Source organism: Cotesia glomerata, linkage group LG3 (genome assembly GCF_020080835.1).
Source record: "Cotesia glomerata isolate CgM1 linkage group LG3, MPM_Cglom_v2.3, whole genome shotgun sequence".
Classification (NCBI taxonomy): domain Eukaryota; kingdom Metazoa; phylum Arthropoda; class Insecta; order Hymenoptera; family Braconidae; genus Cotesia; species Cotesia glomerata.
This window is the reverse complement of record NC_058160.1, coordinates 18,907,948-18,933,080: the sequence shown is the minus strand read 5'-3', so window position 1 is coordinate 18,933,080 and position 25,133 is coordinate 18,907,948. Positions and strand designations below refer to the sequence as shown.

Here is a 25,133-nt window from a genome sequence, read left to right as displayed (position 1 = left end):
ACTAAATCACTGCCTCACTGAAATTTCTAGTCGGGCCGCTGCGCTAAATGAAATTGGCGCTTTCTGTCTGCGTCGAGGAGAAAAATAGTATACACACCTTAGGCAGTAAATAAGAAAGCCTCAGATCACATGTTTATTAACCTCAGCTTCACCTCGACTAACAATTACATGTGATTTAAGACATTTCGTACTTTACTGCCCTAGGTATGTAACATACTATTGTGTAGTTTATAGGTAAATACTAAGGGATTATTATGGTTCCGGCGCTCGAAAAAAAAGGAAATATTCATTATTTTCTTACACAGGAACTATTATATAGATATTGATAAAAACTTAATTCAGCTCAACTCTTGAATAACACAAAAAATATCTAACTTTATTTTTAACTTCCCACTAAGAATATCGAAGATTTTCAAAAATCGGGAAGTTATTGTTTTCACCCCGTCTTGCAAAAATCGAGTTTTCATCAGATCTCGACGTTTGAAGGTCACAGGAAGCTTCCCTGACTATCCCCGCGAGGTTGTCACTGTCTATATGTATGTATGTATGTATGTATGTATGTATGTATGTATGTATGTGTGAATGTATGTGTGTGTGTGTGTGTGTCTGGGTATGTCGGACTCAGAAGACAATATTATTTTGCAACAATACCGACTAAACATCCTCCTCTCTCGTTTCCCTATAGATATTACAGGGAAGACTGGATCAGGACCGCGTTAGCATTACTTCAATCCAGTCCATGTTGTGCCTCACGACACCTACTTCTTGTTATTACTGGTTTCTAATCCCTTTCTGCGATTTTTTCTTTCAAGAGACGCTGCGCGTAGGCTACTACAGCTGTCCAGTTTTCTTCTTTTTTGATCATTCAGGTTACCAAGCTCTCAGGGGAGAGCGCGGTGCCTATTGTTTCTACGGTGCAGATTCTATCGTCCTTCCATCGATCACACTCGAAAAACGTGTGCTCGGCGTTGTCAATTTTGTCTGGACAGTATTTGCACGTTGGTGTGCTGTGCAAACCCATCTTGGATAGATAGGCATTGAACTGCCCATGTCCCGTCAGTACCTGGGTTAGAAAGAAGTCCGTGTCCCCGTGCTTTCGAGAAAGCCAGACGTTGATGTTTGGGATCAGTCGCGCTGTCCATCTGCCTGTCTCTCCCGACGTCCATCGGTCCTGCCACTCTTGCTGCGTTTCCATTTTTATCCTCGTTCTTGCCTCCTTCATGTTTTCGCCACCGATTTTAGCGTCGTAGAGTCTTGCTCTCTCGAACGCTAATAGGTCGATAGGCGCAGCTCCCGCAATGACCAATACAGCCGCTTCGGAAACCGTGCGGTAGGCGCAGGCAACTCTGAGAACGCCTCGCCGCTGCACTGCTGCCATTTTCCGCCGATAGGTTTTCTGCTTTAATATATCTGCCCATATTTCCGCTCCATAAAGCAGTACTGAATGGACTGCTTCCAGAAGGACTCTCCTCTTTTTGGTTCTTGGTCCCATAGTATTCGTCATAATTCTTGCTAGGCTAGACACCGTCTTGCTAGCTTTCTGGCATGCACTATCGAGATGTTCGCGGAAAGATAGTTTCTCGTCTATCATTACCCCCAGATAGCGCAGGGCCCTTGTTGACGTTAGCGTTATTCCTCCCATGTCCACAGCAAATGGTTTTGGGAACCATTTTTGGCGAGTCAGAACGACCATCTCGGTTTTGTGTTTTGCGAGTTTCAGGTGGTGTTTATCGAGCCAAGTCTCGACAGCATCAATGGTTTCCCGAACGAGTAGTTCGGCCTCCTCTACGCTGTCTATTATTATCGTGGCCGCGACGTCGTCTGCAAAGCCCGTTAGCTCCACTTGCTTTGGCAACGGGATTTCCAGAAGCTCGTCGTAGCCCGCGTTCCATAGATCGGGCCCCATTATTGAGCCTTGCGGCACGCCAGCCGTTATGGCGTATTCTTGTGGACCTTCCGTGGTTTCTGCTATCAGCTTTCTCTCGTCAAGGTAGTTGTCGACTAGTGCCAGATTCTCCGGCTCCACGTCAAATCTGTGCTCCAGGGCGTCCAAAATATCTCTCCAATTTGCGCTGTTAAAGGCGTTTTTAATGTCTAGCGTGAGGACAAGACACACCTTGCGGGCTTTGAGGCTACCAGTCCATGCTTCTCTCGCTGTCGCTACGACTTTCTGGATCGCGCCGACTGTTGAACGTCCTTTCCGGAAGCCGTGTTGGTTTGCGGCAAAACCTCCAGCACGGTCTATGTCGTTGCGAAGTCTCCCGTGTATGAGCTTCTCGAGCAGTTTTCCAGCAATGTCCAGCATACAGAGTGGTCTAAACGACGAAGGTGTTATGGGGGATCCCTTACCTTTGTCTAAGAGAACCAATCTCTGCCGTTTCTAGACCACGGGAAACGTGCCAGTTGCCAAGCATGCGTTGTAGGTGTTCAGGAGTATGTTTGGGTATTCCAGGGCTACAGTTTTGATCACCGATGCCGGGATGCCATCAGGTCCAGGTGCCTTTCCTGTTTTGAGTGATTTGGCCGCGTCTTGTAATTCCTTAGTTGTGAAGGGTGTTACTTCGCTGTTCTTAGTGTAGTGTTTCTTCTCCCGCGGTGGGTGTTTGGGGAAAAGCTCCGTTACAATGCTCTCCATCAAGGCAGGAGACTTCGGCGCCTCTGGTGAAGCCTTTCCAAGTCGTTTGTCGACAATTTGGTAGGCTTTACCCCAGAGGTCATTGTCGAGATCGTTGCAGATCTCTTTCCACAGTTTCGCTTTACTTGCTTTAATAGCTCGGTTTAGCGTCTTTTTGGTCTGCTTGTACTCTTTTGAATACAAGTCCTGGCTTGGGGAGCGTTTCGTAGCTCTCGTTGCTCGGCGACGTAGCTGATGGCATATTTTGCGAAGTTCTGCTATGTCTGCTGACCACCAGTACGCCGGCCTGTGGAAGCTCTGGTTTTTCAGCCGCGGCATAGAGACGTTACATGCAGCAGTAATTTCCTTCATCGTTTTTAGCACTGCCTTTTCCGTCTCGCTGCAAGTATCCGGTGTCGGGTTGTTCTGGAGGATAGACCAGTTTCGTGCGAGTGAAGCTTGCAGTGCCTCTGGATCAAGCCTTTTGGCATTCCACTTCCGCTTAGAAACGTCGCGTTGTGAAACCGGAGCAAATGCCAATCCAACGCTGAATGTCACAAACTGGTGATCACTGCCACTGTATTCTTCGGATACTGTCCAGTCTTCAATCATGTTGGCAGTCCTTGGAGTCGCCAATGAGATGTCGAGGATGGATTCTTGATACCCTGGTCTTCTAAAGGTCGTGGTGCTCCCGGTGTTCAGCACTATAAGGTCGAGTCTAGCCACGACGTCAGCGACCTCGTTTCCTCTGGTGTCGGAGAAAGCAGCGCCCCACTCAGCCGATTTAGCGTTGAAGTCTCCGGCTACGATAACTTCGCCGTCGAACTTAGTGACCGCATCTTCTATATTTGCGAGTTTCTGTCGGAACACACTAATCCCTTCGTTAGGTGAGAGATAGACGCTCATGAAGTAGGTTGTGGGGGTTTGAATCCAGACAAGACCTGCTCCACTTCCGCTGTTGTTGACGGTAACGTTCTTTGTGTTCACAATCCGAATTGCTGCCGTGCCCGTTTCGTTTGCGAACCATGTTTTACCTTCGATGTTTAGATATTGCTCGCAGATAAAGCAGACGTCAATTTTACTTCGAAAACACGCTGGCGCAGCAGGTTTTGCGCCAAGGCGCACCTATTCAGGTTGCCTTGTACTATGCGTGTCATTTCTGACCATTCGTGGCTTCTGATAGTGCTTTGCGGAATGCCTTACACGCTCCAGTGCCAGAAGTATGGCATAGACTATCCTGGGCATCTTTGTACGAAGCACAAAGGAAGCATTTTAACTTCTCCGTGCAGTTTACGGCCTTGTGGTTCTCTCCGCCACATTTGTAGCAGCACCTGCTTCTGTCTGGTCCCGCACACTGACGTGTTTGGTGTCCATAACCAAGACATTTAAAACAACGTGTTACTTTTACTACTGGGCGTATACGACAGTTCACCAAACCAATCCGTATACGGGCCTTGTCAAGGGCCTTTATCGCACTGGGCTCGTCTAGTTCGCAGAAGGCTGCCCGATTACCTCGTGGTGTGGGTTTTGTCAAATTTACCCGTTTGACCTCCAGGTTGTCAGTGAATTCACGTTTGAGTGCTTCACGGACTTCGCTCTCGGTAGAGATTTCATCTAAGTCGAGGATCTCGATCGTTGTTGTTGGTGTTAGCGTCTTGACTGTGCCGGTTTGCAGTGGCTGCCCTTACTGCATCGGTGAATGCCTTGCTGTCTTCGGTCTTTTGAGCCATTTCAAGGAGAACGCCTCCGTGTTTCGTCTTTTTAATAGACCTTATGTCTACGCCCGTTTCGACAGGGCTTACCTTGGCCTTGATTTCCTTCAGGAGATCGGCGTATGTTCGCCCTTCAGCTGGTTGGACTAGGACAGCTTTAGTTCTTGTCTTCTTCCTCCTTGGTTTCTTGAAGCCACCTCTGTTTGGCTGGTCTTGGGCTGTAGCAGCTTGAGTCACTGGCTCCTGTTCTTTCTTTTTCTTGTTTTGCCGAGTCACTTTGGTCCCGGTATCATCCCGGGCTGTCTTTTTCTGTTCTGGCTTGTCAATATCTGAGGAAGGGCTGGGTGTGGACAGCGGCCTCTTCTTGTTGCCATCTCCTTGCTGTGGTAATTTCTTAGGAGTGGTCAGAGGTGACTGTGATTTTTTGTTCAGACTCGGAGATGTTTGAGTCGTTGACGCCGACTTCGTTGGTGATTTGTTGGCCAGCCTATATGCCATACTAATAGACGAAACCAATTTTCTGATCTCATGGTGGAGATTCTTTTTGTCTTTTATGAAGTCGGCTAACTCATCAATCTTGTTGCCGAGCCTCTCCATTGGTGACTGTTGGCCGGTGACGGTCGGTAGAGAGTTCATTCTTCCTCGGTGGGTTTGATTAGTGGCAGGAGCAAAAGGTCCTCCACTTTTTGAAGGAATGTTGCTCAGCTGTCCGTTCTCTGCCATCTGGGCTGATTTCGTACTCCCTGTAACCTTGCTAGCATTGCTAGACAGCAGAGCCATGGGGTCTACTCCACTGTTCAAACGGTCGCTTGATAACGACGAGTTTAGGCCCGTTTGCACGCCTTCCCTCGCCGGCACTGAGGTATCCATCCTCTTTACTGTAAACGATGTTTGAAAATCTTCTGACATTTCCATATCTTTGTTTGGTGTTGTTCATTTGGCACTACTCAGAGAGCACGTGTAGGGTGTAAAAGCAGAACCTACGGACGCGAACAACGCTACCCTCCGTGTGTGTGTGCGTGTGCGTGTGTGTGTGTGTGTGTGTGTGTGTGTGTGTGTGTGTGTGTGTGTGTGCGTGTGTGTGTGTGAGTATGTGAGTCGCTTATAACTTTTGAACGATTGAACCGATCGGAATCTACCAAACGGCGTTATAAAGAGTTCCATCAAACTTAGATTTCCTATAAATTTGAATCGATTCGGACCGATAGATTTTGAGAAATTTTGAGAAATCTCAAAAAAAAATCGGGAAAAAATTTTTTTTTAAAGTGGTTTTTTTGGAATAACTTTCAAACGGCTTCATCGGTCAATTCCAAAAACTAATTCGCCCTTGAGCTTAAAAAACCACGTCGATCACCACTAATCTGGTCAAAATCGGTTGATTCGTTCGAGAGATAGCGTGAACGAAAGAAAACCGAAAAAAGTATTTTTTCGGAATTACTCCGAAATTTTCCGTTCTATTAATTCAAACTTAAAGATTTTTGTGAAGCTTAAAAAACTGCGTCGAATGCTACCCAGCGCGTGAAAATCGGTTCATTCATTCAAAAGTTATTGTGATTTGAAAATTCAAAAAATAGTGTTTTATCAAACTTCTATCAAATTTTTAAGTTCGAAGAGCTCAAAAGCATACAAAAGCTATTTTTTGAGCTCGGAGAGCTCAAAATAACACTCATATTGTATTTATGAGCTAGAAGAAACGTCATAAGCGCAATTTCAAGCGTTTAGGTATAGAGTTCGCGGGAAGTTGCAGGGATGGCCTTCAGGATCAACCGTTTTCCTAATTTTTTTTTTTAATTTTTTTGGAGCGTTTTTTAATGTGAAGAAGTTTTTTTTTGACTCGTAAATTTGATAAGTCAAGGGGGAAGGAGGTGATGTAGGAGTTAGATTAGTCACACTAGTCACACATAACACTTAACTTTACTTCACACTCGCCTTAATAGTAATTATAATTAGTAATTATTAATTATTAAAAATCGTACATGAACGCGAGACTCGAACACCGTACCTGATGGACGAGAGTCCTATACCATACCGCAACGCTACGCCGATGATGAGCGACCTCTGCCTCAAGATACTTATAAGCACGACCAATGTTCGGCTTGCCTAATTTAAAACAAATAAGATTCGAATTGGGCTAGCCTAAGTTCGGAAAGCCAAGTTCACTCCAAACTGGCAAAACTCAGGTTATTGTTACTTGAAACCAGTTCGGCATTCCCATGATATATCAGACTTAAGAAATCCATGAGACTTTCCTAGTTACGTCCAAGTTTGGCAAGCCAAATTTAAGCAATTATTTATGGTTACCGTTATTACAAATCATTCCGGCATTTCTATAATATGCCGGATTTCGGCAATGCCACACAGTTTCAGGATCACAATCAAATTTGGAATATTTTCGGCATGCCAATTTTCGTTCTGCCTACCTTGGTTTTTATGAAGTGCAACCTAGGCAAGCCTAAGTTAGGGAAGCCAAACTTGGCTCTCACTAATTCTTCGGCATTTCTCACTACAATTTCTAGTCAGGATTTTGACATACTATAAGTGTGCCTGACTTGCATGAAGTCCCGGTTACCGAAGATTTACCGAAGTTTGGTTTGCCAAACTTGGGCATAGCTTGGAAAACCTACGGCAGTTCGAAGTTTGACATACTATTGGTATGCCTGACTTGCTTGAAATCACAGTTACCGAAGACTTGCCGAAGTTTGCTTTACCGAATTTGGGTGTAGCTTGGAAAACCTACGGCAAAACGAGGTTTGACAAACTATTGGTGTACCTGACTTGCATGAACTCACGGTTACCGAAGGTTTGCCGAAGTTTGGTTTGATAAACTTCGGCATAGCTTGGAAAACCTACGGCAGTTCGAAGTTTGACATACTATTGGTATGCCTTACTTGCATGAAATCACAGTTACCGAAGATTTGCCAAAGTTCGGTTTGCCGAATTTGGGCGTAGCTTGGAAAAACTATGATAGTGCCGAACTTTGGCTTGCTTATAGTGGAATTAATAAGGCTTGAATTAGGCTTGCCAAAGTTCGGAAAGCCAAACTTGCCCCAAATTGATTGTCCGGCAATGCCTCACGAAATTTCTAGTCGGGGGAACGAAAGTTGACGTTTTCCACCCGAAGGTGAGAAAAAAATGTGTATTCGTCATGTATCAATACATACAATTTGTGTAAATAATGAAACAATAGTATATCGCACTACAAGGACAGAAAGGTAAAATTCCTGCATTGCGCGTCATGATACCAAACTATTCTCTGTGATATTAAAAAAAACCATTCGGCAACCGAAATGAAAGTAGATTTCATGGTAAATCGAACAATTACGAGAATTGTAAACACATCAGTATATATTACGTGCATCGTGTCGTCGTATTCCGATAGACTGAACTGTCATTGCAGCATGAAATTTCATTGCACATGAAGTAATAAAATGATTTCTAAAGTTACAAATACAATTTTGCTTAGTTTTGAAGTTAAATTTGATGAGTGATGGTGACAATTTAGAACCTGTCTGGTTGGTTGAGTCCGGAAAGAAGGAAAAAAGGGAAGCAAGAATCAATAGCCTGCAGGCTTTTTTTATTCATTATTTTTTATCCTCTTCCTATATTGAATTTGTCTGTTGTAATTCTTCGCTATTTTGATCATTCGTTTTTAGTAGATTTCATATAAATCTATCGTATATATATATATATCGATATATATCTATCGTATATATATATATATATATATATATATATATACGATATAATCGCCATTATCTCTTCTCTAACTTCCGTAATTCTATACGGATCTCAATAAAACGTAACATACTTATTCTTAGGACGATTTCTGAGGTTAAGTTCTAAGATGAGTCAAATCTGTCGATTAGTTTAGAAATGAAAGCAATTCAAAAATTTTCAAAAATCGCAAAAAATTTTCACTTTTACCTTATTTCCGTGCAATAACAATGCAACGCGATATCCTATCAGATTTCTGTAAATTGCATTTGAAAGCTTATTTAATAAGCTTCAATTTGTGTACTTATTTATTTCTCCAAATTAAATAGTTTAGGAATAATAGCAATTCAAAAATTTTCAAAAATCGCAAAAATTTTCACTTTCACCGTATTTTCGTGCAATTACGATTGAACGCGATATCTTATCAAAATTCTATAAATGGCATCTGAAAGTTTATTAAATAAGCTTTAATTTGGGTACCTTATTATCAGTCTAGGCCAAAAATCACCTGCTTTCTCAGACAGATTTAATGAAATTTTATTTTTCCATTCGTTTTGACGTCTTTGTTGTTTAATCAAACAGAAATTTATTTTTTTTTTCGTATACAACCCTAGTAGTATTTTTATTATTCATTATGAAATCAACTTCCATTTCGGCTGCTGAATGGCCTTTTTATCTTTTAGTATCGATATTATGAAAATCAAATTACTTAATTATATAGAGGGGTAGGGGGGGGGGAGAGGAGAAAGACAAAACAGTGTACCCAAAAAAATTAGGAAAACGGTTGACCCTGAAGCCATCCCTGCCACTTCCCGCTAATTTCATACCTGAGCGCTTAAAATTGTACTTATGACGTTTTTGAGCTCAAAAATACGATTTGTGTGCCATCTTGAGCTCTTTGAGCTCAAAAGTTTAACAGGAGTTCGATAAAACACTATTCTTAAAATTTTCAAACTGCAATTAAGGTAGTACTACCGGTTTTAGAATTGACGTTCAGAATTTAATGAAATTTGGCATATTGGTACTTTATAATATTTATTTATTTATCAGTTTAATGAACCCTACAGTAAAACCATTAAGCGGGTTCCATATTACACATAATTTGATACAATATGATTGGCTTAAAAGTAATATTATGATAAGTCTCTAACTAACTTAGAAATAAAGATACTATGCTCCAGTTTATACAATATTTGACAAACAAAGTTTTGAGAAACACTCCGAATTATTTATCTTGTGAACGTCCAGGCTGTTATCTATCTTATAGAAAGTATTGAAGGCACTTATTAGCCGGTATATGGGAGCAGAAGTAGCAAAGTTGGTGCCAGCGAGTGGAAGCTGGAAGGGAGTACTATCCCTCCAGTACTATCCCTCCAGGGGCTCTAAAAGTAATAGAGTCTGCCAGTCGTGCACAATCTACTTTCCCCTGTACCAGCCGCGTCAGGAAGATGGCGCTTGCACAGAGTCTACGATCTTTTAATTTTGTCTTATAGAATCTACAGCAAAGCTCGTTCCTGTCCATGCCCGGTTTAGAATAAACGCGATCCAGTTTCCAGGACAGGACTTGAGGAATTTATGTTGGACTTTGTCAATTTTGTTACTGTAGACTTCATAGATTGGAGATCATACAATTGCAGCATATTCAAGACGCGACCTAACCAGGGAAAAGTAAATAGATTTAATGGCTTTAACTGTTACTAAGTTACGACTTGATCCGGTTACAAAGCCTAGCATTTTCCATGACGCTGTAACAACCTTGCTAATGTGCGGCTGAAAGTTTAATTTGTTATCAAAGACAATACCCAGGTCACAATGGGTAGACACCCTAGTGACCCGAGTGTTGTCAATTATATAATCAAAGATTATCGGCGATTTATTTTTATAGTATGACATTATCTTACATTTACTGGAGTTTAAGATGAGATCATACTGATTACAGAGATCAACAAAACAATCAATAAATCTTTGAAGCAAACGCATCAATTTCGCATTTAAGATTACTGTTACTTAGGTTAGACAGAACATTATTTATAAATATGATAAACAATAGTGGACCAAGATTGGATCCCAGTGGAACACCTGATGTCGACTTAAATACTTTAGAGTACTTGCCCTCGAACATTACTTTATTCTGCCTATTAGATAGGTAAGAAGATAGCAACACAACCAAGTCCAGTGGAATGCCCAGGTCACTCAATGCTTTGACCAGCTTACATATATTAACTTTATCGAAGGCCTTCAAGAAATCAGTGTAAAGTGTGTCCACCTGCAGGTGCTCTGCAAACGAACTGTGTACATATTTAGTGAAGCATAAGAGATTGGATACAGTTGATCTGCAGGGGACAAAACCATGCTGAAATGGAGATAAAGTAGGTTGAAAATAAGCAAATATTTTTCCATATAAATAAATATCGAAGACTTTTGAGAAGGCACACAAAATTGGAATGGGTCTGTAATTATCAATCAAAGATGGATCCCCAGACTTTAAGATAGGCAGTATTTTTGAGGTCTTCCAGCAATCTGGATAAATACCATGCCTTATGCAGTCAGTAAAGATAAGTGTTAGTGGTTCAGAAAATAGACAAGCATGTGATCTAACCAGAGAGCATGGAATTCTATCCACACCTGCAGACCATTTGTCCGGGAGTTTAAGTATAGATGACAGGATATCATCGGCATCAGGAGGGTTAACAGAGCCCAATCCCTCCAACATTTGTAATTGATCACTAGGATACCCATACTGCGGTACAAATACAGAGCAAAAGTAATTAGCAAAGCCATCAGCAATCTTCTCAGCATCAGAAGTCACTAATCCGTTTATTGTGAATGATTGAGCAGAGTTGTCACTTTTTAATTTCTTGAGAAAAGACCAGAAGGCAGAGGGCTGTTTGGTAAAGTTCTTTTCCACAGCTTCAATGTAATCAATCCGAGACTTCGCAATACGTAATTTTAAAATAGATCTAAGCTGAGAAAACTTCTGGTAGTGGAATTGAGAACCAGTTGTCTTAAATTTACGTCGATATGCTTCTTTTATCCTTAAATCAGCCTTAATACTATGACTATACCACGGCGGAAATTGCCTTTTACTTGCACTGGTTTGCTTTTTAATTAACAGGTACAGATGACTTAAAGATAGAGCTTAATACATTATAAAAAGAATTAAAGCTTGTGTTTGGATTGTTCGAATGGAGGACGGAATCCCAGTCAACAGAGAGTAATTCTAAAACTAACTTATCACTGTCAATAGATTTGAGATTTAGCTCATGATGAGCAGGATAGGAGCGAATAATTTTCGCTGCTTTATGGTACTTGACAAGAAGAGGATCCACTCCAACCAGTGACCAGGACTATCCCTCCACAGAGCAATCCAAATTAGAAAAAACTAGATCAAGACATTTATTATGAGAGTTATAAATATAATTAAACTGATTGAGTTCAAAGTGCTCTTGCCATGAACGCAGAATATTGGATTTAAAATCACAAACAGATATCACATACCGATTCACAAAACACGGGGAATTAAAATCACCAATCACTATTAGCTGACGATGAACTTGTACAAACACCTCCAGGTCGTCGAAGAAATCCTCAAATGAGTGCATCCTGATGTCCGGAGCTATGTAGATTACTAACAAAAAGAGTGAAGAGGAAGTGGACGTCGTGATCTTGACGCAGACGGCGTCTACCTCTTCATATTTATCAGTGAAATAATCAATATTCATATGAACAGTTGTGAGATTAGTGTCAACCACAACAAGAACTCCTCCTCCTCTACCCTTAGATGATGAACGTCTATCCCCACAAAAAACATTAAAGTGATAAAGGTCCATAAATTCTGAAGAGAACTTGTCTGGAGAGAGTCAAGCTTCAGTTAGAGCGATAACTTCAGCATTGAGTAGTGAGATAGTGTTAATGATAGTCTCAAACTTAGTGTTAATTCCCCTAACATTTTGGTAGAAGATATTCAAAGCCGCTTGCGTGTCTCCACTATTTTGGAGATGCCGTTCCTTGTGACTATTCTTATATTTTTAACTTCCCGCTAAGAAAATCGGGAAGTTATTGTTTTCACCCCGTTTTGCAAAAATCGAGTTTTCATCAGATCTCGACGTTTTAAGGTCATAGGAAGCTTCCTTGACTACCCCCGCGATGTTGTCACTATGTCTGTATGTATGTGTATGCGTGCGCGCGCGCGCGTGTGTATGTGTGTGTGTGTGTGTGTGTGACTATGTGACTCGCTTATAACTTTTGAACGACTAAACCGATCAGAATCTACTAAACGGCGTTTTAAAGAGTTCCCTCAAACTTAGATTTCCTGTGAATTTGAATCTATTCGGACCGATAGATTTTGAGAAATTTTGAAAAATCTCAAAAAAAATCAACAGCAGATTCAGAGGACATAATAATCTTTAGAGGGCGAGGATTTGCTAGAGATTCTGAAATGTCCTAATTCTCTTACATTTCTGTATATTGGTAGCCTCTATGCTCAAAGAACTGATACCAGATTTGATATGGGATAGATTGTGAGACTCACCGTTAACACTGTCAGCATCAAGTCCGTAGATAATAGCATTTTTCCTGTGCTTGGCTCGATCCACAATCTCATCAATAAGATTGTCTTGAATAGAAGCATTAGTTGACTGATTACTGGACAAGCAGCCCAGGTTACCGTAATTAGATTCAAGAGCATCACACCTAATAACAGTATCGGCATGATCAGCAGATAGTTTAATAAGTTAAGCTTCAAATGAGCTAAGTTTTTTGGAGATATCATCGATAGAAGTGTTAAATGTGTCATGGATCGAGTCCAAGCGTTTGTTCAAGAGCCCTTTAAGAGTTTTTATGCTATCCGTGATCACTAAATTCAGGCTTGTCTTATTAATTAACCGACTCATTCAACGTTGATGCAAGCATATCCTTGAAGTCCTTCCTTAGTTCATCAATCATGATTTCTTTGAATGAACTCATTGGGTGTTGAGTAGGCGGTTTGATGATGAAGCAGCATTTATTAATCGCACCAGCTGACGTTGAGCCCGTTATCATGGCACAACTAGGGTGATAGTTTAGGCCACATTGGATACAGGCTATCGGTTTGGTAGAGATAGATGCGTTACATAGATTGCAAATGAGAGCCCGAGCTTCCGTTGCCCCTACGGTTGTATTAGAGAGTGACATTACAGTAACCGAGATTAAATGTAAACAATAACAATAACAGATACACTGCAATGATAAAACAGAGTAAAGTATGTTAACTCACGGCACACATAGATGTCACGTCAATGTTCACTGGCAACCAAACTCAGACCGCGCCGACCATAGTAACCCATAGAAAGAAAAAAAAAATTAAGGTTAGATCAAGTCAACAATCTTTACTTGGAGACCACTATCTGGAATCAACAAACAATTCAGAGCTTTATATGTTGAGATGTTGATAAAAATTTGTATTTTTTAACAATTAAGAAATGCTAATAAACCCAAAATATGATTATACACAAATCTAATAAGAAAACTAAGAGCGTATGAGCTACGACTTACACTATACTCTATTCTATAATTTAATATCATAATTAAGCAGTAAAATTTTTGGAAGCTTAGCGAGTCCTGAAAAAAAAATATTAATATTTACATATTTTTGCCTTTACCATCGATCCTTATGGGAAATCAAAGACTATTTTATTTCACAAAACTGGACGTTCAGATTCTTATAAAAATTAAGACAACGAGAGAAAATAACATCTAGAACATATTTAATAACAATCAGTATGGTTTCCAAGCATATGATAATATTTATTAATAAAAAGCATTCAAAATTTATCTCTGTCTCTCTTTCTCCAACGTGATTTAGTATAGGGAAATCTACTACGTTACTCGAATAAGATTAGGTTTTGGGATTTGACTCTTGTGGTAACGGTAGTACTACCTTAATTTCGAATGAATAAAACGATTTTCACGCTTCATCAAGATCAATTCATTCATTCAAGAGAAATTGTTGTCGAAAAATTTCGAAAAAATCATTTTTGCCGTCAGTCCAGTCAAAATCGGTTGATTCGTTCGTGAGTTATCATGCAAGAAAGAAAACCGAAAAAATTGTTTATTCGAAATTATTCTAAAATTTCTTGTTCAATTAATTGAAACTTAAGAATTTTTTATGCGGCTTCAAAAACTGCGTCGAATGCCGTCAACCACGTGAAAATCGGTTCATTCATTCAAAAGTTATTGTGTTTTGAAAATTCAAAAAATAGTGTTCCATGAAACTTTTATCAGACTTTTGCGGTCGAAGAGCTCAAAAGCATAGAAAAGCTATCTCTTTAAGCTCTTCGAGCTAAAAATAACACCTAGATTGAATTTTAAGCTCGAAGAGCTCAAAAACATCTTAAGTGCGATTTTAAGCGCCTAGGTATGAAATTAGCAGGAAGTTGCAGGGATGACCTTAACGGTCAACCGTTTTCCTAATATTTGTATATGACATCAAAATTTTTTCTGGGATCGCTTAGCGAGTGAAAAATGATTTTGAGCTTTAAAAACTGCGTCGAACACCATCAAAGTGGTGAAATCGGTCAATTGATTTGTGGGATATTTAATTTTGAAAAAAATGAAAAAAAAGTGATTTTTTAATACTTTTTTAATTCTTTAATCTACGTCGTAGTGAGTGAAATTTGGAGTGCTTTGCATTAAATAGTTGCGGGAAGTTGCAAGGATGGTCTGTAGGGTCAACCGTTTTACCAATTTTTCTTCTTTTTAATGTTATTCACTTTACAGGAACTGCCAGAGTTGAAAGATGGGGCCATACTCGAATCAAGACTGGGTATTCAATCTTGGCTAACCCAATGATTATTAGAGCTTGGGTCAGGACTGGGTTTCCCAGTCTTAGCCATTCAATGGTAACCTAGACTTGGACCAGAACTAGGCAACCTAGTCTTCACTGACCCAATGATTCCCCGAGCGTAGGCCCTGGACTGGGAAGCCTAGCCTTGGCCGTTTAATGGCAATCCAGACGTGGGCCAGGATTAGACAACTTAGCCTTGGCCATTCAGTGGCAACCCAGACTTGAGCCGGAATTGGGCGACCTAGCCTTGGCCATTCAATGGTAAAGCCAAACTTGAGCCAAGACTGGGTAGCCCGGCTTAAAATAAGTAGTACTTATGATACATCTTGACTCAAAACCATAGCCAATTTGAGAAGTAATGTTTATAATCTACGTCCTTAACGGATATATATTAAATAATAATCGTTCGTTACTAGATATTAATTATTAAGTAATAGAATTTTGAGCAGTAAATATTTATTGTTTCACGAATATTTGTTAGAAAATGCTAAAATTGAGAATTTATAAGTTAACAAAAACAATTGCACATCGTCAAAATTGATAGTCTTAAAAAAATTAAAATATGAAAATTTACAGTTTAATTTCAATGTTGATAATTTTAAACATTAAAATTTATAATAAGATATTTAAAATATACAGAACGATGTACAAAGTCTAAAGTAATATGACCTTAATAAGAACTTGACTTTTGCATATTTTTAATTAATAAACATTTGTAAAAAATAGTTAATTTTCATTGAAACACACACTGTTAAAAATTTCTATTGTAATTTTACAAGAAATGTATTGGAAGCTAATAGGCAAAACATTTATTTAAAATTACAAAACATATATACTTATGTGCTGGTAAGGGTACGAGTATATCAGACTATATGAATCCATATCTAGTTATATCAACCCTGATCAGGGATTTTTTTTTCAAGTTTATCAAAGTATATATTACTTTATAAGGTTATATCAGGGCATATCAGGACCTATTAAAAAATAATGTAAAATTAGACATGAGCATATCAACCTATATCAATTCTGATATAGACATATCAAATTGATAAGGCTTGATCAGGCCTGATATGGCCAATTTTCATATCAGGCCATATCAGGACATAAAAAATTAAATATGGACATATCAGATCATAACAGGCTAGATATGAACATATCAAAAATTTTTATATGGCCTTATCAGCTCATATCAAGCCTGATCAGAATATTTTTTCACAGGTAGCCTTGTAAAAACCGAGAATGTGTACAAGTAGAAATCAATAAATAAAAAAAAAAAAAAAATAAGAGAATAGAAAATGAAGAAAGAAGAGGCTTCACTCTGAGGTAAAGGCCACTGGGCGAGCCATGTCGCCAGGTATCCCCATGTACGGCGCCAGGAATCCTTGAAAAGAAGGGTACAATCTCTAAAGATAAAAGGGAATGTTTAACCACCTCTAGTAAGGGATGTCCCACCACCTCTAATTAGATGCTCCACTTCTCCACGAGAAACGCTAGTGGTCACTAGGGGATGACCAACTACAATTCGTCGCTCCAGGTGAAGGCCATCGACGGACCAATAGTGTCAATAATTTTCAATATACAAAGGAAGATACAATTAAGAAATTAACAGAAACCAAAGAAATTTTGTCACCACCACTAGCCTAAAAGTATGGAAATTGAGGGAATATGTCACCACCGCTAATCAAGAGCTTTACTCCTTCGCGAGTGTATAAAAACGCGAGCTCCTCGAGGTAAGCACAGTCGTCAGTCAAATATCAAATATTATTACATACGGGGAACCTCTCGCCGAATAGCAGTCAATAATCAAATTTTATGCTATACGGGGAACCTCTTGACGGATGTCACCAGCTCAGTCTTAAATAATATCTCATACGACTAAGCTCCGACAAAGAGTATTACTCCTATTAAATGTATAGATATTTTTATATATATATATATATATATATATATATATATATATATATATATATATATATATATATATATATATTTCTTCTGTGCGTGTGTTTGTCACTGAACTCTTCCTAAACGGTTGGACCGATTTTAATGAAATTTTTTGTGTGTCTTCCGGTGGATTCCAGAATGGTTTAGATTCACAATTCAGTCCACGAGAAAATGTTTATTTAATAGATTTTTAACTTCCCGCTAAAAAAATTGAAAATTTTCGAAAATCGGGAAGTTATTGGTTTTACCCCGTTTTGCGAAAATCGAGTTTTCATCAGATCTCGACGTTCTAAGATCACAGGAAGCTTCCCTGACTATTCCCGCAATGGTGTCCGTGCGGCTGTATGTATGTATGTATGTGCGTGCGTGCGTGCATGTGTGTGTGTGTTGTGTGTGTGTGTGTGTGTGTGTGTGTGTGTGTGTGTGTGTAAACCTCTTATAACTTTTGAACGGTTGAACCGATTTTATCGCGGTTGATGCCATTCGAAAGGGCTTCACCAAACTTAGATATCCTGTTAATTTGAACCGATTCAGACCGATAGATTTTGAGAAATTTGGAGAAATCTAAAAAGAAATAGGAAAAAAAATTCGGAAAACGGTTGACCCTAAAGGCCATCCCTGCAACTTTCCGCTAATTCCGTTTATACCTGGCCGCTTTTTTTGAGCTTTTCTAGCTCAAAAATACAATCTGTGTATTTTTTTGAGCTCTCCGAGCTCAAAAAGATACCTTTTCTATTCTCTTTGAGCTCAAAAGTGTGATAGAAGTTTCATAGAATACTATTTTTTGAATTTTCAAACCGCAATAACTTTTGAATGAATGAACCGATTTTTACGCGGTTGACGGCATTCTACGCAGTTTTTTTAACCTCATAAAGAATTCTTAAGTTTTAATTGGTCAAACTCGAAATTCCGGAGTAACTCCGAAAAAACACTTTTTTCGGTTTTCTTCCGTTCACGATATCTCTCGAACGAAGAATATATGGCGAGGCTTTCGCCTACCTCCGAAGAGGCCGTTTCCTAGGCTCAAAAGAGCTATACACGCACGTATATCTATCCTACCCTCACATAGGAAATACACAGCCAAGTTTGCTGGCAAGGAAAAACCCTGCCCTCAAGCATTTACGTTATCATAGGACAGATGTGAATTGAGTTGAATTTAATGTCAATCTGTCCTCGTACTTAGTTAACTGTATCAACCCATTCAACGACTGCGTTAGCCTGATCGGTAATATAATGACAACCCGACCAGTTACCAGCGGGACCCATGCGGGGAGGTACAGCCGTAAGACCTGTTTGAGCCATAACACTTATCCCCCCTTACAATAGTCTCGTTCGTCTGTCTAATCTAGTCCCCGAATCTTTGAGCTTACCTGCGTTGCCAAATAATTTGACAACGTCACGAGGCCTTGCTCAGAAATATCTCTCGAACGAATCAACGGATTTTGACCAGATTAGCGGCGATCAGCGTGGTTTTTCAGGGTTGAAAGCTGATTAGTTTTTAGAATCGATCGGTAGAGCCGTTTAAAAGTTATCCCAAAAAAGCCACTTCTGAAAAAAATTTTTTTCCTATTTTTTTTTAGATTTCTCCAAATTTCTCAAAATCTATCGGTCCGAATCGGTTCAAATTAACAGGAAATCTAAGTTTGGCGAAGCCCTTTCGAATGGCACCAACCGCAATGAAATCGGTTCAACCGTTCAAAAGTTATAAGAGGTTTACTTACACACACACACACACACACACACACACACACACACACACACACACACACACACACACACACACACACACACACACACCGACATCAGAGGTAACGAGGTCGCTGACGTCGCGGCTAGACTCGACCTCATAGTGCTGAACACCGGGAGCACCACGACCTTTAGAAGACCAGAGTACCAAGAGTCCATCCTCGACATTTCGTTGGCGACTCCAAGGACTGCCAACATGATCGAAGACTGGACTGTATCCGAAGAATACAGTTGCAGTGACCACCAGTTTGTGACATTCAACGTTGGATTATCATCTACTCCGGTTTCACAACGCGACCTTTCTAAGCAGAAGTGGAATGCCAGAAGGCTTGATCCAGAGGCATTGCGAGCTTCACTTGCACGAAGCTGGTCTATCCTTCAGAACAACCCGACTCCGGATACCTGCAGTGAGACAGAAAAGGCAGTGCTAAATATGATGAAGGAGATTGCTGCCGCATGTGACGCCTCTATGCCGCAGCTGAAAAATAGGAGTCTCCATAGGCCGGCGTACTGGTGGTTAACAGACATAGCAGAAGTTCGCAAAAGATGTCATAAGCTATGTCGCCGCGCAACGAGAGCCGCGAAACGCTCCCCGAGCGAGGACTTGTATTCAAAAGAGTACAAGCAGGCCAATAAGGCGCTAAACCGAGCCATTAAAGCAAGAAAAGTGATATTGTGGAAACAGATCTGTAATGATCTCGACAAGGACATCTGGGGCAAAGCCTACCAAATTGTCACCAAACGACTTGAAAAGGCTTCACCAGAAGCGCCGAAGTCTCCTGTCTTAATGGACAGCATTGTAGCGGAGCTTTTCCCCAAACACCCGCCGCGGGAGAAGAAACACTACGCTAAAAACAGTGAAGGAACACCCTTCACAACTAAGGAACTACAAGACGCGGCCAAGTCATTCAAAACAGGAAAGGCACCTGGACCTGATGGCATCCCGGCAGCGGTGATCAAGATTGTAGCCCTGGAATATCCAGACATACTCTTGAACACCTACAATGCATGCTTGGCAACTGGCACGTTTCCCGCGGTCTGGAAGCAGCCTATGCGCAGCGTCTTTTAAAGGAAAAAATCGCAGGAAGAGACTAGTAACTAGGAGCAACCGTCGTGAGACGCAACACGGACTAGATTGAAGTAATGCTAACGCGGTCCCGATGCAGTCTTCCCCGTAACATCTATGGGGAAAGAGAGAGGAGAATGTTTAGTCGGTATTGTTGTCAATAATATTGATTTCCGAATCCGACATACTCAAGACAAACATCTCGTCCTGGTATACGTAAATGTATTTGACTTCCTCTATAAAAAAAAAAAAAAAAAAAAAAAAAAAAAAAACACACACATACATACATACATACATACATACAGACATAGTGAAACCTTCGCGGGAATAGTCAGGACAGCTTCCTAGGACCTCAAAACGTCGAGATCTGATGAAAACTCGATTTTCGAAAAAAGGGGTAAAACCAATGACTTCCCGATTTTTGAAAATTTTCAATTTTCTTAGTTAAAAAATTTTTTTTAAAGCTCCTATAAGCTCCAAATTTGATTAGAATCTGCTATATGCGATAAGTTGAAATTAAGGAAACGAAAGTATTTACTAGCGTTATAGATTGAAATATAGATTAACTATACAGTTGGAATACCAAAATGAAATCTTCTATATAGGAGACTTTCTATCGATATAGTCACTCATCACGATATCTCTGGAACTATAAGATCTAGAGACTTGAAATTTAGTAAGAATATTCCTTTTGCTGAGTAGAGGTCAGCTAAGAACGGATTTTACGAAATTCCACCCACAAGGGGAGTTGCAGAGGCGTTAATAAAGAAAAATTCCCGTTTTTAAACTATAGCTCCTATCAACTCCAAATTTGGTAGTCATCTTCTGTAAGAGATGTAGAAATAATCTATAAACAAATATAACGATATCTCACCCCAGAGAGGGTTGCGGGGGTGGGTACTAACAATGAAAATTTTTAATTTTCAAGCTATAGATCCTACAGGCTCCAAATTTTGTAGGAATCTTTTGTAAGTGATGTAAAAATAATTTATAAACGATTTTTACGATATCTCACCCCACAGGGGGTTGCGGGGGTGGGTATTAACTATGAAAATTTTTAATTTTCAAGCTATAGCTCCTACAGACTCTAATTGAGTAGGAATTTTCTCTAAGAGATGTAGAAATAATATACGAACGAATTTTAAGATACCTCACGGGAGTTTGCGGGGGTGGGTGTTAACAATTGAAAGTTTCAATTTCCAAGCTATAGCTCCTATAAACTCCAAATTTAGTAGAAGTCTTCTATATATGTGATATAGAAATGATCTAAGAATGGGTTTTACAACGAATCAATTCCAATAATGATCGTGGAGGTGGGTGTTAACAATAAAAAATCTGAATTTCCATAATATAACTTCTAAAAACTCTAAATTTGGTAGGAATCTTTTATTTTTCATGTAGAGATCACCTCAAAATGGATTTCAATAAAGTCTACTTCCGATAGGAATTGCGAAGGTGGGTGTTAGAATCTAAAATTTTCATTTTCAAACTGTAACTTCTACAAACTCGAAATTGGGTAGAGGAATCTTTCATTTGTCATGAGGAGATCATCCCAAAATGGATTCCAAAAAATTCTACTTCCGATAGGGATTGCGGGGGTGGGTGTTAAATTCTAAAATTTTAATTTCCAAACTGTAACTTCTGCAGATTCTAGATTTGGTAGGAATCTTCGTGTACGATGTCAACTTCAGCTGAGAGTGGATTTTCTCAAATTCTAACCCTAAAAGGGATTGTGAGGGCGTTAACAATGAAAATTTCTCATTTCCAATCGACAGTTTTTATGGACTCGAAGTTTTGATGGAATCTTTTATTTATAATGTAGAAATTATCTCGAATAGGATCTTACGAAATTCCTCCCCCACATAGGAGTGCGGGAGTGATAATTGTCAAAAATTTCATGTTCTTCAAATACAGTTCCTACAAATATAAAATTTGATAGAATCTCAAGAGAAACAGGCAAATACCGGGATGGCCTCCAAGGTCAACGAATTTAAATATTTTTCTTTTCTAATAGTGATATTGTCTTACAACAATTGTCTCTTTGGCAGCGGCAAAAAAGTCATTGTAACGTTTTCAAAATTTAACATTACATGTAGCTATTCAGTCAACGGACTAAGAATTTTACATACATTTTATTTTTGCTGATCCCTGCATAACCCTGTTTAAAAATATTGATTGAAACGAATTAAAAATGATGAAATTCGAATTCTTTTCAATAATTTCAATTCTTTTGTTTGTATATATAGATATACAGTTTGCATGTACAGACTGCTTTTCAATCAGTATGTCTAACCAGGGAACCGATGAATTGCTCTTATTACGGGATTGCGAAAATGTAACAGATTAAAAGCATTTGTAACGGGTTTTTATTCCGCTCAATTGGCCCCTTAAATTAAATTAATTAAAATTATAAACTAAACAAGATGAAATCTAATTAATAAACAAAAGGGCGCCACCAGGATTTTTAATCACGGTTCCTGGAACCGGAACCAGAGCTGAGTTTATCTTACAGGGAGAGAGAGTGGAGGAAGGTGATCTGAAATAAATAAATTTTTATTTAACAATGGATCCAAAAATTTATTAACAAAATTAATTAACAAGTTGTGCACTCGCACATACACTAAATCAACTTAAAACTATAATTTAGTTCTTACTATCTATTTACAGTAGAGTTACTCTGCACAAGGAACGCACTGTGTGACAGAGTTCGTCTGGCCTGACGAGCGGCTAACCCAAACCTTAACAATACCTCACTTGACTCACTAACTTAACGTATTATGATCCCGCGCAGAGAACGCAATGCACGAGGATCGTCTTTATCACACCACTAACAGAAGCCTAAGCCTAGTGAACGCAACGTAAACTGAGACTACCTGCAGCTCACACGCATACCCCTTAATTACCTCGCCAACGAAACACCTCGCACAGAGAACGCAATGCACGAAGGAACGCTGTTAACACTCACACGCTCATAACCCACGCGTCTTCACACACACACTGATTTGACTTTAATTAATTTTATGAAAATTATTAACGAAATTTATTTCCAGAAAATTATTACATTAACTCTCTACTTAAAACAATTCAGTCAATAGCTAGCCCTTAAATTATAAAACAATTTTCACGAATAATAATTTAATTCCCAAAAATTCGAACTAAAATCCGACGCCTAAATTTATTCCAATTCAATCACGAGTTTAATACTCAACATTAAATAAATTTTCCGGAACATTCGACGTATAAATTTATTTCAATTCAACTCGTAATTTATTTCTTAATTAATAAATAATTCGTATTAAAATTCATCAATTAATTTTAACTAAAATAAAAATTCCCGGACTTAATAATCCACGTTGTTAATTAAATTCTAAGGAATTTTATCAAGATGAGGAAATTTAAAATTATTAAAATAAGTTTTCCAGAACTTAAATTCAATATACAAAAATAACCGCGTGGAATTTTCCGATTAAATAAATAATTTATAAATAATTTATCTCACTATAAAATAAATTAACGAAAAATTATCCACGGGTAAATCAATCTTAATTGTGCCAAAATCTCAATAAATTAATTCTCAATAAATAATATAATGTTAAATAAATATTTCCTTGTAACAAATAATATTAATTAATAATAATTCAATTGTTCTTAACAAAATTATTGAGTAAAAATAATCGCCAGGAATTTGCGCGCTCAAAATGGACGCCGGTATTCGTTAGTGCATAGTAACTTTGACCTTGTGTACACGTTAACTGCGTTGTAAAATTCGACCGACGCTTGCCTGATCCGTGAGAAGACAAAGGAACTTTCTCGAAGAATTTATCATTCGGTTTTTATTTTATTAAATAATATAAATGCAACTAACCGATTTTTCAGATGTTCAAAATTATCATTAATAAATCGAGTAAATTATTATTATAAAATAATTCTCACGACAATTAACACCACAAGGTCCTTGAGCAGTCCTCGAGTATAAATCCCCTTGAGGGACGCTCAACGGCAACTAACGAATCAAACAATTACAATTAAATAATTATTGAATTATTATTAATTATATTGAGAATAATTAATCAGAGGAGAAGTAAACCCAGTATAAATTCCGCGGTCCACTCCTAGCCCACAGAGTAATTATTGATAACTTGTTGAATATACGACGATCTAACTCACTACTCGAGATTGGAGTCCTAGATGTTATTGGCTTCTGTCGTCTCGTAACTACTCCGGGGATCGGTCTTGATTTCTGTGGCACACTCTCTGGTGGTTACACTACTTCTCCCTGTTGCAACGCATGGCTCACCTATATAATAACCCCCAAAATACCTTCTCCTACTCTCTCTTTAGGCCCGAAGATCGAGGCGCACCAGTGCTAGTCGAATAGTTATCGATCTCTGGCGACTTATCGATGCAGGGTAATTTTACCCTGTTACACATTGTATTTTCTAAATACATCAGATATAGAAAAGAAACTTGGTTACTCATTTTAAGAAAATTCGTAAAAAACAAGGACAAATAATTTTCTATGTATAATTGATGTTACGGAGGAAATTTTAATTAACGGCGAAATTCGTCGCAATTTAAGCTACGTAGATTTCAACTTCACTTATGAGACCTGCAATTACTTTAACTAAAACTATCAATGCTCATTTCAAATTTTTTTTCTTCGTGTCAATTAATATTCATTTTTGGAAGAAAGCCACGGGAATGGTATAGTGATTGTACGTTAAAAGTTACAATGAATTTTAGCTAGAATAATCACGTAGATAAAAGATACAGGCCAATTTGATGGAATTTGGGATCTGTGCAAATCAAAACAATCTTCCAATTAAATTTCAAGCCTAGATCTAAAAATACAATTCTATAAAGCGCCCAGCGGAGCGGGCGGGTAACAGCTAGTAATATTATAAATTTAATTTATAATATATCTCCTATTTGAAATAGGAGATTACAATGATTTGGTGCTTGTTCCGGCAATCAAAAATAGCTATTGAGTAAGACGAATACGTATTTTCGAAGATAATAGACGATAATATTCTTTTCGAAAGTGTAAATAAAGACGGATAGCTAGCTCATGCGATTCAATTCGGGACAAGCAATGATTCGAACAGTTAATCCAGCCCTCACGGTTTTGGAAATGCCGTAAAGATTCGGTATTTATACGATATAAATGCTGTATTTTTACCGTAATACTTCAGTTATTTTAGCCAGTTTTTTTGTCGAATTATTATGAAAAAATTACGAAATAAATTCAGAATATTTATGGCAATACAATAGAAAAGTTACGGTATATTTACAGCATTTAAACCGTAAATTTACCGCATATTTACTGTATATCTGCGGCATTATTGCAGCAAAAAACCGGAAAAGAAGATCCCTACTTTCTATTACCGGCAAAATACCAAAAATATGCTGCTTTACTACTATTATTCAATAGCTTGAAATTTTTTTTTATAATATTATAAATTATCGTGAATTATTTTTAAGAGGTTGATAAACTAATTTCTCGATTGTTATTAT

The 25,133-nt window shown here is 38.7% G+C and overlaps 1 protein-coding gene across 1 annotated transcript in view; it reads right to left on the bottom strand.

The window, feature by feature from the left end:
* LOC123261523 (brain-specific homeobox protein) overlaps positions 1-25,133 on the bottom strand; it is a 301,828-nt gene that overhangs the window by 106,960 nt on the left and 169,735 nt on the right. The window lies entirely within an intron of this gene.